The sequence below is a fragment of the Perca fluviatilis genome, chromosome 21 (genome assembly GCF_010015445.1).
Source record: "Perca fluviatilis chromosome 21, GENO_Pfluv_1.0, whole genome shotgun sequence".
Lineage (NCBI taxonomy): Eukaryota > Metazoa > Chordata > Actinopteri > Perciformes > Percidae > Perca > Perca fluviatilis.
Window position 1 is genome coordinate 11,847,496 of NC_053132.1, and position 14,461 is coordinate 11,861,956.

Below are 14,461 nucleotides of genomic sequence, written 5' to 3' on the forward strand. Positions count from 1 at the left end.
TGGTAACTCTAAGTAAGCCATAGTGAACACTTTCCATGGGATTAGAGCTGTCTTTAACCGCTATTTATGTATTTGTCATTTCTACCTTTTTCTGTAATGTCTTTTATTTGTGAGTTTATACCATAGACCGTCTACAATATGGACGCGGTCTCCGTGACGTCCCACATAACTTTCTCAAGAGCCAAAATGAAGCTCAAAGTGGGCAGCTCCCGGTGGCTCTGTCTGTCGGCATCTTGGCAGTGCCTGATGTCAGCTAATCCAATAATGGGCAAAGAGGTGGAGCGTGGACAGGGCTGAGGTAGGCCGAATGAAGGCAACAGACTATGCACGCCTCCTGTGATAGCAGCCAGCCTGTCACTCAAAGCGAAACACCCTTAATTATGCAGAACTTTAAACTTGAATATAATTTAAATCTAATATATCTAAAACCCTGGGCAAATACAACCCAGAATATGTGCATGGCTGTAGAACAGTGAGAAAAGTAAATTTTTTGGAAACCCCTTAAATTTGTGTTTAATGATGTTTATTCCTAAATCCAGTAGAGGTAACGTTAAGCGTTCCTGTTTGTAGAGCGATTACAGTCTTATAGTTCTTATTGAGGGACCCCTGCTCCCTCCACCCTTTTGCTGCCTCTCACCCCTCACACACACACACACACACACACACACACACACACACACACACACACACACACACACACACACACATACACACACCCCTCAATACAGAGAGTGAGGGGGAGGGGGGGGATGGAGCGAGAGAGAGAGAGAGAGAGACTGACTCCCACCGTTCATATCGGAAGCTTGAGAGAGAAGCAGAAGAGAGAGAGAGAGACGGTCACAGCGCAGAGTCTACAACTTGTTCACATGTAACCGCCAGCGGAGGGTAAAAAATATTTATTACACGGATTTACAAATGTCATTAATCCCGTGACCGGTGACCGGAATGGAAATGTACGAGCCGACAAGTTGTTTGATCCGGGTGGTCGCGTGAGCGCTGCAAGAAGAAACTCATGGTACGTTATTTTTTTCTTTTTCTTCATACAGTATCATTATTAGCCTACTGCACGATATTTAGCCCTGTGTATTTTGATCTCTGTCAATGCATTTTTTAGTTTTTGTCTCCATCAGCTCTGAGTGGGTGAAGTTCATGCCCTCTGTTTTTAGACTGTGTCTCGACTGCGTGCAGAAATGGAAAAGTTTTTTTTGGGTGATTTGACTGTGTGCCCTGTCTACAACCGGAGACATCGCCAATATAACGGTCTCCTTTCAGCGGCGAGGCGCCCGCTGCCCGTACAGAATGAATGGGTCACTATGTATTCTAATCTAACTCAAGAGTTGACTCAGTTTGCCTCGGTTTAAAGTGGAAGAAAGAACTGCTGCTTGTAGAGTTAACAGCATGGGGATTGTAATAAATGACTATCGGACATATTTGATCACAGTCGCCATCACTTCTACGAGGGACTGCTTTGATTCCGAGAATCATGTCACATTTTCTTTGTGATTGTGCAGGAATATTTGGGCTTCCGTTCATGAGATGCGTTGTTCGGCTCTTCTCGCGTGGGAGCCAAAACAAAAGGATGTCCCGCTGACCAATGAGAGCAGGGGAAGCCTCAGGAGGGTCAGAGTGGTCCTCTCATCTCTTTGTCCTACCTGAGACAGCAAATAGACCACAGACTGCCGCAAGGCAAATATGAGACTGACTGGGAATGCTTTCCAAATGGATTTTTATGATTTTTTAAAAAACAGTTTTAAGTGCCTGGTCGCACACACACACACACAGATGCATGTTCCCATATAGATCATTAGATGTTATCAAGAGTGTGTTCAGGATGTGAGAAGCCATCAACGCACCTGCTAGTTAAGCTTTCCACAGTTTACATCACAACATCCTTCACTGACTCAGCTGCGCAAGACATAAAGATCTACAATATGCGCTGTTGATGATATGGATTCATGTGAGGGCTGATACGTTTTGGTTAATGGTTAAGACATGCCTTCAGCGTGCATCACATCACATAAACCTCCTCTCTCTTCCCCTCATTACTTTCTAGTTGAATAAGTTAATGTGCAGAGTAACACAAGGGTTTTTAATTACTGTACTTGAGCTTTCAATTACGCACCATGGTAGCTGCTTGCCAGCACATTAGCCATGAGGGTTCTACACAGAAAACGAACTAAATCGGAGAAAAGGCAGGCCAACGGGAGGAAAATTGTCAAGAGCACTAGCGCTGGAGCACTTAATCGATTAGTAAAATAAGAGAAAATTAATCAAGAATTTAAATGTCTGAGGTCATTTATCAAGCAGAAATGCTAAACATTCTCAGCCACTAGCTTCTCAAATGTGATAATTTGCAGCATTGTAGGCCTAAACTGAATATTTGTTATAAATTTGCTTTTAACTGGACAAAACAAGATCATCATAAGCTGTGGGCACTTGTGATTTGAGAATTTACCTTTTTTTTGGGACATTTTATAGACTAAACTAATAATCTGATATTAATTAAAAGAAATAACAGATAATGAAAATTATAATTACAAGTCATACTAAAGAGCACTTACAGTTTTAAAGCACATATTTCATAATGATACACATGTTTACATGGCATGGCTAGATAGCCACTCAGTGTGTGTGCCATGCCAGTGTGTGTGTGTAGCAGTTTGCTTACAAGTTGTTACAGACTGTGTGGGACGCTGAGACGTAGGCGTCATAAATGTGGCGGGGGATTCTTTTTCTCGCTCCAATATATTATTATACAGCGAGTGGGATGGATGATTAGAATGATTTAAATGCCACGACTGGGTGTAGCGTGCGTGGCCTCTAGCAGGCACTCTGTTTTGTTTGAGCTCATTTCATCTCTCCCACAGCAGATTTCGTTGGGAGAGACTGAAGCACTTTGATGAATTACTCCGTCCGAGATAAGTTGAGCTGTAATATTTCCGGCTGATTGTTCTTGATTTAGATGAAGCGTTAACTTCGGTCTTTGTAGTGGGCGGATGAAGTATTCATTTAAAAGAATTTAAAGTAAATAAACAATGAATCACACTGTCACACATTGTCAAATCCGCATGTGAAGCAGGGCTTTGTGCAACATAATAGAGCATGCAAAAAGAGGCAGAACTATGAATAATTACTATTAATGTCATAACTCTTCCATCAATTAAGAGAAAGCAAGATGTTAGTCTTTCAACCAGACTTTGATTACATGTAAATGTGATCACAGCAGGAAATGCAGCTTTTAGGATGCATTCTCCATCAAATGGTTTTTATTAGAGATTCCGGTGATGCTTCTTTCAGTAATAGACCAGCTGTAGACTCTTATTAGTGCAATACAGACAAAGAGGGAATGCCTTTGTTAACTAAATCTTTGTCGGAGATTTCTGAAGTGAAGGGAATTCCATTGAAATGGCTAGGGGAATCTGGGTGAAATCAATTTCAATGACCTTTTTAAAGCCACTTCATCATGCAAACTGGGGAGACTTTGGCAGCAAACATGCACAGAGCTGTTGCCCTTTTCAGATTCACGGAGGTCTTCAGACACTGACAGTGATGAAACGTACAGTCGTGTTTGGATGTCGAACCACAGACTGGATTAGTTTGAGTCCAGAAGATGAAACAAGTGTTACTTCAAAGCTGTATTTTTTTGGTGTGGGGGTGCTTCTGGGAATTGGCTGGCATTATTTGACCATCTTGTTCCCATGTTGTTACAGTATTGTGTCTTTGTGTAATATGAAAAACATGCAGTGGAGCAGCTTTTATTAGCCGAGACGTTTAGGGTCCAAAAAATAAAGACTTTCATGTGAATTGTTCTGCCATCCTGCATTTAACGTCGCACAGATTTAACACAATGGTGTTCTTGTTTATCCGTCCAGGTTTCATTTTCAAGTAGGGTGTCGTCTTTATCGTCACTCATAAATCTGAGGAAATGTCCATATTTGGGAAATAGATTCACATTTTTGTCACAGCCCTGGCTATGTTATGATTTATTAACAAATAACTAGAAATCAGAAAGCAATGATAAACACTGTGCTGCCTGACCTCCTGCCAAATTCATTTTGCTCCACTTTGTCTTTTGTGAGGACACAGGCTTGTCTGGGACATTTTGCACCAGACGGGGCAACCGGCTACCCCAGTGCCTCAGTGTCTCATCCCCAAAACCTCTGACCAGTCCTTTATATACCTTTATAGATACCCTGCGTTCTCCCAGTGTATCTCACATTCTGTCCCTGCACTGATACCTCGGACACCTTTTCTTGTTTCCTTCTGTGGGATACATCTCCTTTTTCAGCCTGAGAGCCTGAAGCAGCACTCTGTGTTTCTCAAATGAAGCATTTGACCGCTCTTTTAGGGGGTCTTTTATTTCACTCACTGCTGCAGGACGGTTAGTGTCAAGAGTACTTTCAGGGGCCACTGCGTACAGCCCGATAGGACTCCTCTGGGGCACAGGGCACACAGACTGACCGGACCCTCAACCCATGTGTATGCAGACAACATCAACACACAACAGGGTCAGCTAACTGTCCTTCAAATGTGATTTATGTATCTCAAGCGCAAAGATTTTACCGGAAACTGTCAGCATTGGCCTTTCCTAATACTGTTTTTTTCCCCACCACATTTGGGTTTAAAGACCATACTGTAATGTAGCCTTGCTGTTGTGTTTTGAGCAGGTTTTAAAATTGACAGTCTCCGTAGTCCTTGGGTGCTTAATTGACAACATATCTGATAACCAATTAACTGTTATAAATCATTTATCAACCAAAAATGCTAAAAGTTAATTGGTTCCAGCTTCACTAATGTGAGGATTTGCTGCTTAACTATGTTATGTATTGTAGCGAATTGAATATTTTGGGTTTTAGACAGTTGGCCGCAGAAAACAAGCAATTTGAAGACAAGAACAAGAAAAAAAATCAATTCAATGACTAATCAAGATGAAAGTAGTTGTTTGCTGCCCTAAATGTTTAGATTTTAGATTAGATTTAGCACTGATGGTTAACAAACTGAACACATCCTGAAACTACTATAGTGGATACATCTACCTCATCAGCATGCAGATTGAGTTTTTGCATCAACATAAACAAACTGATGCTGTGTGTCTATTTAAAGTTCAGTCCTGAAGAGCTGACATGTTTTGATAGGCTGCTGAACAGCCAGCAGCCTATCAAAACATGTCAGCTCTTAACGTAGCCATCTTTAGCTCCACTCCTGTCACCAGTAACCCTTTGTTGCATAAATGTTTCATCGACAGACTGCTGTTTTTGTGAGCTGGCATCTAAGTGACAGCAGGCTCCAGTTTTAGACTGAATGATCTGTACTAGAGACGGTATCCGGCTCCCTTCTGACTGTGCTCAAGTGCAGAAGTTGGACTTTGAAAATAATGGTGCATGGAGCAGCCCAGTGATGGATAGATCATCCAGTGAAGGTATGTTATGTATTCCTGATGAGAGTAGTGGCTCAGCAGGCAGGATTTATGTGGCTGTGGAGGAGCAACCACTCCAGAAGATGCTGTCTGATTGAAGCAGCGGTCCGAGGCTATTTGTCATTGTGATTGATGAGCTTCCAGTGATTAAGCTAACATGCTGACAGACATTAATCTCCTTTATCTCGTGAATGACTCGCATGGAAGTTTCTTCTCTGGTGTTATTGGCTCTAGTAACCCGGGAGGAAGCATGTCAGCATGTTGCATGCTTCATTCTCTTTCTGGTTGTGGTCAATCTTGTCATAGTCTCTAAACATAGGTCTAAACTCTTTAAGAGTCATTTTAACTGGTCTAACCAACATTATATGCAGTACTTGAGACATTTATAAGTCAGATACATCCTTTTAAAAAAATGTCACACATAAACATCTGCCTGTAAATTCAAACCACATACTGTATGCTTTCTTGACATGTTATTTTTGGATGCATTAATTAAAAAAAAAGAAGATGGGTTAAACTCCATGCTGTATATGAAGCAATAATTGAAACGTGATGTGAGAACACAACATGAAAATAACACCTCACACATAAAAAAACAAACATATTTTTGAAAAGTGTATGACTTGATATTTACATATCTGTAGGACACTTTCCTGCAATAACATGGGACATTGTGTGAAATTGTGGAAATCATGCTGGGACTTTGGGGGTGCTGAGTAGGAAGGTAATTCTGGCATCGCAGAGTTGCCGTGTGCCACTGTCAAGCTGGGGGTCATTTCTTGTATTAGTGACGCGTGGGAAACTAAACTGGCTTTTATTTCCCTCACCATCTGTAGCCAGTTGTGCGCTATAAATGGAGTCGGGCGAATGAGAACATCCCCTTTTGCAGCTAGCAGTTTGATTTATGGGACTGTGTTGGGACATATTACTTATGCAGAGAAAATTGTATGTTAACAATTATGTAAAAATCCCTGTTTACTAAATACATCACTGGTTTTATCGCTTCATTAGCATTTAAATGGCTGAAAAAAACAATGTATAGTTAAGGCTCATAGTTTGGAGTTTAATCACACTGAATTTTCTAGGATTGTTTTTTATAAAAAGGAGCAGTTTGGAGGGGACGGAGGGAAAGACTTGAGGTAAAAATTATGCTTGAGGTGAAGGGCAATTAAGGTACTATAAAACTCTGAGCACCCAATTGCTGCAATTTGCATCAAAATTCATATTTCTTCTCAGAGTCATAACTCATTCAAATCGTAACAGACATGCGTCAGACCATCGTTAAAACTGATAATTACCTGAATCGAATGCCTCTACATGCCCAAAAGGTGTTTGCTGCTGCAAGAAGTCTCACACTAAGGGACGAGGTTGGGATAGACGGTAGGGGTGTGAATCTTCACTGGTGTCACGATTCAATTTGATTACGATTATCCTGTCAACGATTCGATACAATTCAATATCCAGATGCATCACCTCCTCAAATGTGTTATAAACTCAGCAAAAAAATAAATGTCCTCTCACTTTCAACTGCTTTTATTTTCAGCCAACTTAACATGCGTAAAACTTTGAATGAACATAAAAAAATTCAACTACTAAGAAATAAACTGAACAATGTTTCACAGACATGTGACTAACAGAAATGGAAAAAATGTGTCCTTGAACAAAGGATGGTCAAAATCAAAAGTTACAGGGAAGACATCTTCCTCCCTCATGTGGTACCCTTCCTGCAGGCTCATCCTGACATGAGCCTCCAGCATGATAATGCCACCAGCCATAACGCTTGTTCTGTGTGCGATTTCCTGCAAGACAGGAAAGTTGGTATGGCCAGCGAAGAGCCCGGATCTCAATCCCATTGAGCACATCTGGGACCTGTTGGATCGGAGGGTAAGGGCGAGAACCATGCCCCCAGAAATGTCCGGGAACTTGCAGGTGCCTTGGTGGAAGAGTCTCACAACAAGATTTGGCAAACCTGGTGCAGTCCACGAGGAGGAGATGCACTGCAGTACTTAATGCAGCTGGTGGCCACACCAGTTTCTGACTGTGACTTTTGATTTTGACCATCCTTTGTTCAGGGACACATTTCAGTTAGTCCCATGTCTGTGCAACATTGTTCAGTTTATTTCTTAGTAGTTGAATTTTATTTGTGTTCATACAAAGTTTTACGCATCTTAAGTTTATATTGCTACACATGGTTTTCATCAACAAATTCAAGCAGTCAGATGTATATCAACTCCCATTTTTATTGCATCTTCTCTTAAAAAAAAAACGTCCTGAATGTAGTGGAGTCTGAACACAGCAGACAGCGGACAAAAAGCAAAAACAAAAAAAGCAGAATCATCCGCATCGCGATGATTAATTCCAACACCCCTAATAGACGGTTGGGTGTACAAAGTATAGTTTGCATCCTGTCTCCTACCAACAATCAACGCTAGTTTCTTTCAGCCATGCCCTTGATCTTTCCCCATCTCTAAACAAAGTAGTTCTAGTTGGTGGTTTAGGTATGAAGACATGTTGGTAAATGAGGGATGTTTATAGCTCAAAAAAATCTCCTTGTAAGAAAGAAAAATGGGGAGAAAAGGCAAATTGATTATGCACCAAAGCCCTACTGAGTTAAGTTTAAATCAAAAGAAATAATTCAATTACAGAGAGGTTGTGCATCCACATTTTTGTATTATAGATTTTTTTTCTTCTAAATAAACAATTTCCAGAGAGAAACAACATTGAAAAATAATGATTGTGTTTTTACATTTACGCTGCCACTTGATCATGGACGCTTTCATGTGTTGCCATGGAATCCCTTAGGTTAGCAGAAAGACCCAGTATTAGTGGTTGCGTGTGCGCGTGTGAGTGTGTTTGTAGACAGTATCTGTCTTCCAGATGTCACTCTAATGGGCCTCAACATAGACCTGTGGGGACCTCAACAATATACAGCGGTGGGGGGAGATGTGTTCATTTTCCAATTACCTCCGGCTACCTCTTATAAATGAGCAAGTGTGAAACCTTTCAGTACCATAGTTATCTCACTACATGACCTACAAACCATTGAGAACGTTTCTGTTAATTTCATCTCATTACTAAACCACCAACATGGCATCATGACTTTGCGTAAACATACACGCCATTTTCCTAAAGCCAAATGGCGTGTTATTTGTACACATTTTGAGTTATCCACGTGTATGTCTACGCTGTATACAGCTTATGTAAACATACACACCATATGGCGTCGCCAAAAAAAAAAGAAAAATGTTGAAAAACACCGCACGAGGGACGCGATCCCGGCTCTCCTGGGTGAAAGTCCTGTGTTTTACCCATCCTTTCATACTACTCGCTACGGCGAAAATTCACACGTAATGTAGAACAATGGCGGCTGAATGGCGTTGATAAACACGCTAAAAAGCGATTATGCTTCTTGATAACGCGCCAAAACGGCATACGAATTGGCGTGTCATACATACGCCACTTTATGAAGTTTAACTTCTACTCATCTTCCAAGTAGGGTTGAGTACCTAAACCCGGTGCTTATATGGCACCTGTGCCTAAACGACCGGTAACTACCGGACCGAGTAGCAACGCGGATTTCAGTGCCACTTAAATGCCTGCGCTGCCCTCTGATGCTCCGAAACAAACATTACAGGCAACAGAAGCATCGCTGCATGTGACGCTAATTAACACTACACTTGGCATCAGGTAAAGTTAGCCTACCGTTAGCCAGTAGCTGGTGCTAAACACGGTTAAAATCCTGACAGCTAATGGTAAACGGTGTAAAGTGTGACTCTGTTTCACTGTAGAGGATTCCAACACCGGGACGTATCAGTCTGCTCTGCAGCTGCTGTTGTCGGAAAAACAAGGCCTAAGCCTCGTGATGCATTCAAAGTTATTGCAAAATACCCTTTTCCCATCTGGTGTTTGTTTTTGTCGTATAACAGCAATTTACTGTGAAAGAAGTTATTGTTATAAGTTAGTTATTACATTATTAATAAATCATTTCATTTTGACCATATGGCAAGCCATTCTTTAAATGTCGCCGACTGTTGTTTTGTGCTCTTTTTTAAAATCACTGTTTTAAAAGTATCACTTTAGCAGCAGTATCGGGAAGAAAAAAAACCTGATACCCAACCCTACTTCCAAGTAATGTAGCTGAATGCATGGTTTAGGGGGTGATCGTAAGTGCAAGCAGCAGCAGCCCCAGGCTAAGCAAGAGGCGCGGCGTCTTAACTCGCTCAGACTGGTAAACAAAAAAAAACTTGCATGCACTTGCCACCTAGCTGCACGTCTGTCTGAGTTCAAAGGTCAACACAGAGTTCCGTTTACCAGACAGCCTCAAAATGTCCAGCAGAAGCGTCAGACACAACTGCAGGGCTGTTTGCATTCTTCAGGCTCTTTGGCAGTGAAGGAGATGCACTCCGACCTGGCCCCGGTCACAAGGAATTTGTACAAATATTATTTTCATAGCTGCAGCTATCATTTTGTGGGATTATCCTGCCAAGTTAATTTGGATCTGGAGTTTTATATCTGTGCAGGCAGCTGCTGCCAGTATGAACCTTTGGCGAACCAGAGAATTTTTTACACTTTGCGAGATGGATGTGCTGTTGTAGTTAGAACATCTTTCTCCCTTCCTCCATTTATCAGGATGTGGCCAAGCAGGTAGAACTGTTTTTTGTTTAGTTTTTACAATCTACTACTTCCAGAGCATACTAAATAGGACTGATGCATTTTTGTGATTTATACTAAACCTCACACTCAAATTACAGTGTAAGTGATCCTTCTGTGAGAGAGGTGGAACATATTGGCAACCTTAAAAATGAAGATACCATGCAATTAATCCTCCGTATTAAAAAGGAGACCTCTTTATGCTCACCCTTAATTTGGAGAATTAACCTGCCTGCCTCTCCGTTAAGCTGGGAGAATTTGTCCAAGCCTTCATTATTGGGGAGCCACATGTATAATGTAGCAGGGAGAAGATAAAGCACCGCATCTTATAAGTTGAAATCCACAGGCCAAGTTAATATTATGGATCCTCTGGGATGCCCTCGAGTAGCCTCCCTAAAACTGTTTGCATCAGGCCTGCTCCTGAGCGCAGAGCAGCAAGCCAGCCAGACTCAGTAATAGCCTACGTTTTGTTAATTCACAAGTTTTCTTGGCAGTCATAGGCTAACACTCAATCTGTGCACATATCCCTATCTGGCAGGAGGCTCAGCGCAATTAGAGATGAAACTGACTGTTAACTAGGTGTGAGACGCTACTGCACAGCATCTCCTGCACAACCTTACAAAAGCAGTGAATTACAGACGAAACAGGAAGCTGTTCTGAAAGAAGTGGCACTTCTCCTCATCATCATACACACATAGTCACAGATAGAAATGTAGTCTTTAATAACTTGGCTGACTTTTTTCAGTTGCTGGGCGTCAACAGCATGTTGCATCAGCAGGGAAAAGCTAATTTTTTTTATTGTTAGCCTACTACTTACAATGTTACTTCTTGAATCCTCACAACTGCAGGATTTCACAAAGATGCTTTTTTGGGGGAGATACTCAAATTTTCCTCCAGCATAAATAAACAAGTTTGTTTGATGGAAGTTGGAAGAAAAAGCAGAGGAACAGCTCAAGTGGAAAGAAAGTTTCTATCAGGCCTCACTTGATTTAACAAATGAGCTTCTTTTAGTTTCCTTACTGGGCTTTCAAGCCCTTAGTGACTTCAGCTTATATGAGTCCAGGGTACCATCATCATATTCTTCTATCTGCTGGGCAACTACTTAAAATATACTGGCGTACTGAGAACAATGATTTACAAGCAACATCAAACATCCCAAGTGCCCATTTCATTCTGATTAATGAAAGGAACATTAGTCAATGATAAAGGAAGACTAATGACACCTATACACAATACAAATTCATCGCACAACCATTGTGTAACTGCACGCATTATGTGTAGTAGTGACATGTACTTCGGGAATTTTATATAATCATGCTAACAACCTGTAAAGTGTTTGCTATTTAGGCTTAAGTGTGATATATTTAAAACAATGAAGTTATGATTTCATTCATTTGGAGCCAATGAAAAAAAAAATAATAAATCAGAATAATGCCAGCACTGTCAGGTGAAAACCTCCTATCTCCACTTCTGCTGACTTTCATAACTTCATTTTATGAATTAGATCTTCCTCTTTGTGTGGAAAACCATTGCAAAACCTTCTGAAAACCAATCAGAAGATGCAAAGAGCAAGATGGATGGATTTTATGTTCACGACTTCTGTTAGGAACACACATTCTGAGCACTTGGATCTATGTCTCCAATTTCCCACCTTTATTGGCTTTCATGATTGTCTTATTGAGTTTACTAAAATACATACTGTATTTATATGTGGCACAGATTTTAGTAGCCGTTTACCAACTTGAAGTACAGTGTGATTCAGAGCATAGAATAGTGTTTACAGATGTGTCCTACAAATGTCAAGTGTGTCAATGGGCAACAGCATGTGGATGGAAAAATACCCTACAACCGCAACATTGTTTTAATTGTAAATATAGCCTTGAAAGTCCTAGCCACAGCATTGTTTCTTCTTTTTACACAAGCATTACGTTTTTTCCCTACATTTTCTGTAAGCCGATTTGGACCTGAGCCATTTATGCTGCTGCACTGTGGGTTCAGAGGCATTCCACTGGAAACAGTAAACATTCCCATTGGATTAATTACCAACTGCTTTTCCCCCAGCTCTGTCTGCTTCTTGTCAAAAAGGAAGATTAACAGTAGATTGAACTTTGGTCCACATGTAGACAGACTGCCTGTCAGGTCTCATTAAGAGCGTGAGGAGGCCAGCAGGAGCAGGTGTTGGTAGGATGTTGAACAAATGAAAAAGGTGGTCGTCTGAAGGAAGAAGTCAGATTAGGTAAAGGGCCGAATTCGAGCACCAATTGTTTCACTGTCGTCTCCAGTATTCTTGCGTTTCCCTCCATTTTCATCAGTGAAAATGTATTAATGCAATCACAAGATTGACACTTTTATTTTTTAGTGGTGTCTGTTGGAAGCCTCGTTTTTTTTATCTACCTTCTAGGAAAAACAGCTCTGATGCTGAGTTGCTAATGGTGCTCGATATAAATGTTTCAGGCTGCATTTGCCACCCACGTTATTGGCGGTTTAAAACACGAGAGATGGACCTTAAGGGGATGAGATACCAATTGGCACATATTTCCCAAATTACAAAAACATTCAATCCTCCTATGCGGCAGCACTGAGCGTCCATGAATCAAAGTCATATTTTACGACTTCTCCCGACCCCCTTACTTACAATAAGTTTTCCTGTCAGTTGGCATTCTTTAACTCCATCTCTCCTGTCTTTTATTTCAACCTACATCTCAAAATCTGTCAGCAAGACAGATTAATATATCACAAACAAGGAATATGGTCAAGAGGAAAAAAACAAATGAATTAAAATGACTGTAGATCACTTACAAAAATAATTTTTAAATCTCCAACAGCAGCAGGAAAGATTAAAATAAAAAGGAGAATTATTTGAATTCATGGGGGTATACATTTTCTAAAGATAGATAATAACTTAGAGACACATCACATCTAGGTTCATCCTGATACATTATTCATCGGAAGTTGCTGCTGCGAACACAGCACTGCTTTGCATATGCCCCTCAAAACTTGAAGCTCCTTTTCATTCACACAATAAATCCTTGATCGTTCATTGTGTTAAAGATGCAGCTCTTCAAATAAATTTACCATCGTTAATTCCTAATTTGATGCAAGGCAGGCACCCATCTCAGATGGACACGTGAACCTTTCACCTCTTATTTCTACATTATCATTTTCAGTCGCAATTTAGCCTCATTGTATGTGTTCTGTGTAGGGACCAGAGCACCCCATGCTCTCCATAACATATCCATTACCGTACTCAGTAATTTAAATAGCAGCCATTGTTTTTCTGCGCTTTTTATGACACCATCATAAGCACTTATCCACCTCAGAAGGAGCCCAGGCTGCGGGAGGCTTCCAGTGAAATTAAAATAATGAATAAAAGATAAGATGGAAGAAAATGCTGAACTGGGATTCCGCCTGAAATCTCAGCAAAGCAGCAGTTATGAATCCAGGACAGAGGCCACATTTCTCGCCACCCTTGACACAGCCGTGAAAGGGTGTTGATAATTCGACCCGGCGGCTCCTCAGTCAGGTCACGGTCAGGTCCTCTGGACTCCTGGGGGGGTGGGGATGCTGCCTGACTTCCTGGAGATTAGATTCGGATCTTTGGTCAACAGTGTGTGTGATGTGGGGGAATGTGATGGATGACTTCTCCCTGGGTAATATGACAAATGAATCCACTCTAAGCCACAGTGAATACTGATATTCTCTTTCTTGCTCGCGTTACATCGTTGTGATATACATGATTAGATGGGGGCTGCAGCCCCTGGGGCGGGACATATTTGACAGGTCATGGGGCCCCTGCTCACTCCATTATCAGTGCGCTGGGTGGTACATTGTAATCCAGTGCAATCCTACTTCCAGATGTTTCTCTTGTACTCCCAAGCTATTGTAAGGAGTAATTTCATGCTTCAGTAGCTTGCCTAGGTTCTCGCTTCATTTACTCCACCAGTGATGCCTTTTCCAATTGATTTAATTTATTTAAATAGATACTCTATAGTTAAGGCTCATCATTTTCATTTGAATCATGAATTTATTAAGAGTATTTATCAGAGTTTAACCATTTCTTGTGCGCTCATGTTGCGCATAATCAGCTGCCCACTTGCGATTTCTCATCATTGTTCTCTTTACTTTCAGCATTTTTTTTTCTTTTTTTTTTTTTTTTGTAGATGTCCTCATCACAAGACAACCTTATTTACTGTAAACTGCAGTGATCAATTAGCCTGGGAAAACCCTGACAACCTTCTGGCAAATTTGAGATTTGCTCTGCAAGTCAGTCTGGCCAAGAGCCCATTCAAGACCATTTCCAATTTTTCCAAATCGAGGCACCAATCACAACCGTTGAGGTGGGCTTTACACCAATCACAACCGTTGAGGTGGGCTTTACACCAATCACAACCGTTA

The 14,461-nt window shown here is 41.1% G+C and overlaps 1 protein-coding gene across 1 annotated transcript in view; it reads left to right on the top strand.

The window, feature by feature from the left end:
• The first annotated feature begins 789 nt into the window (after positions 1-789).
• Positions 790-14,461, top strand: part of LOC120551667 (carbohydrate sulfotransferase 15-like) — a 41,133-nt gene continuing 27,461 nt past the window's right edge. Inside the window, exon 1 of the mRNA XM_039789160.1 lies at positions 790-1,015. The gene's annotated coding sequence lies outside the window, so the exon portion shown is untranslated. The remainder of the gene's footprint in view (positions 1,016-14,461) is intronic.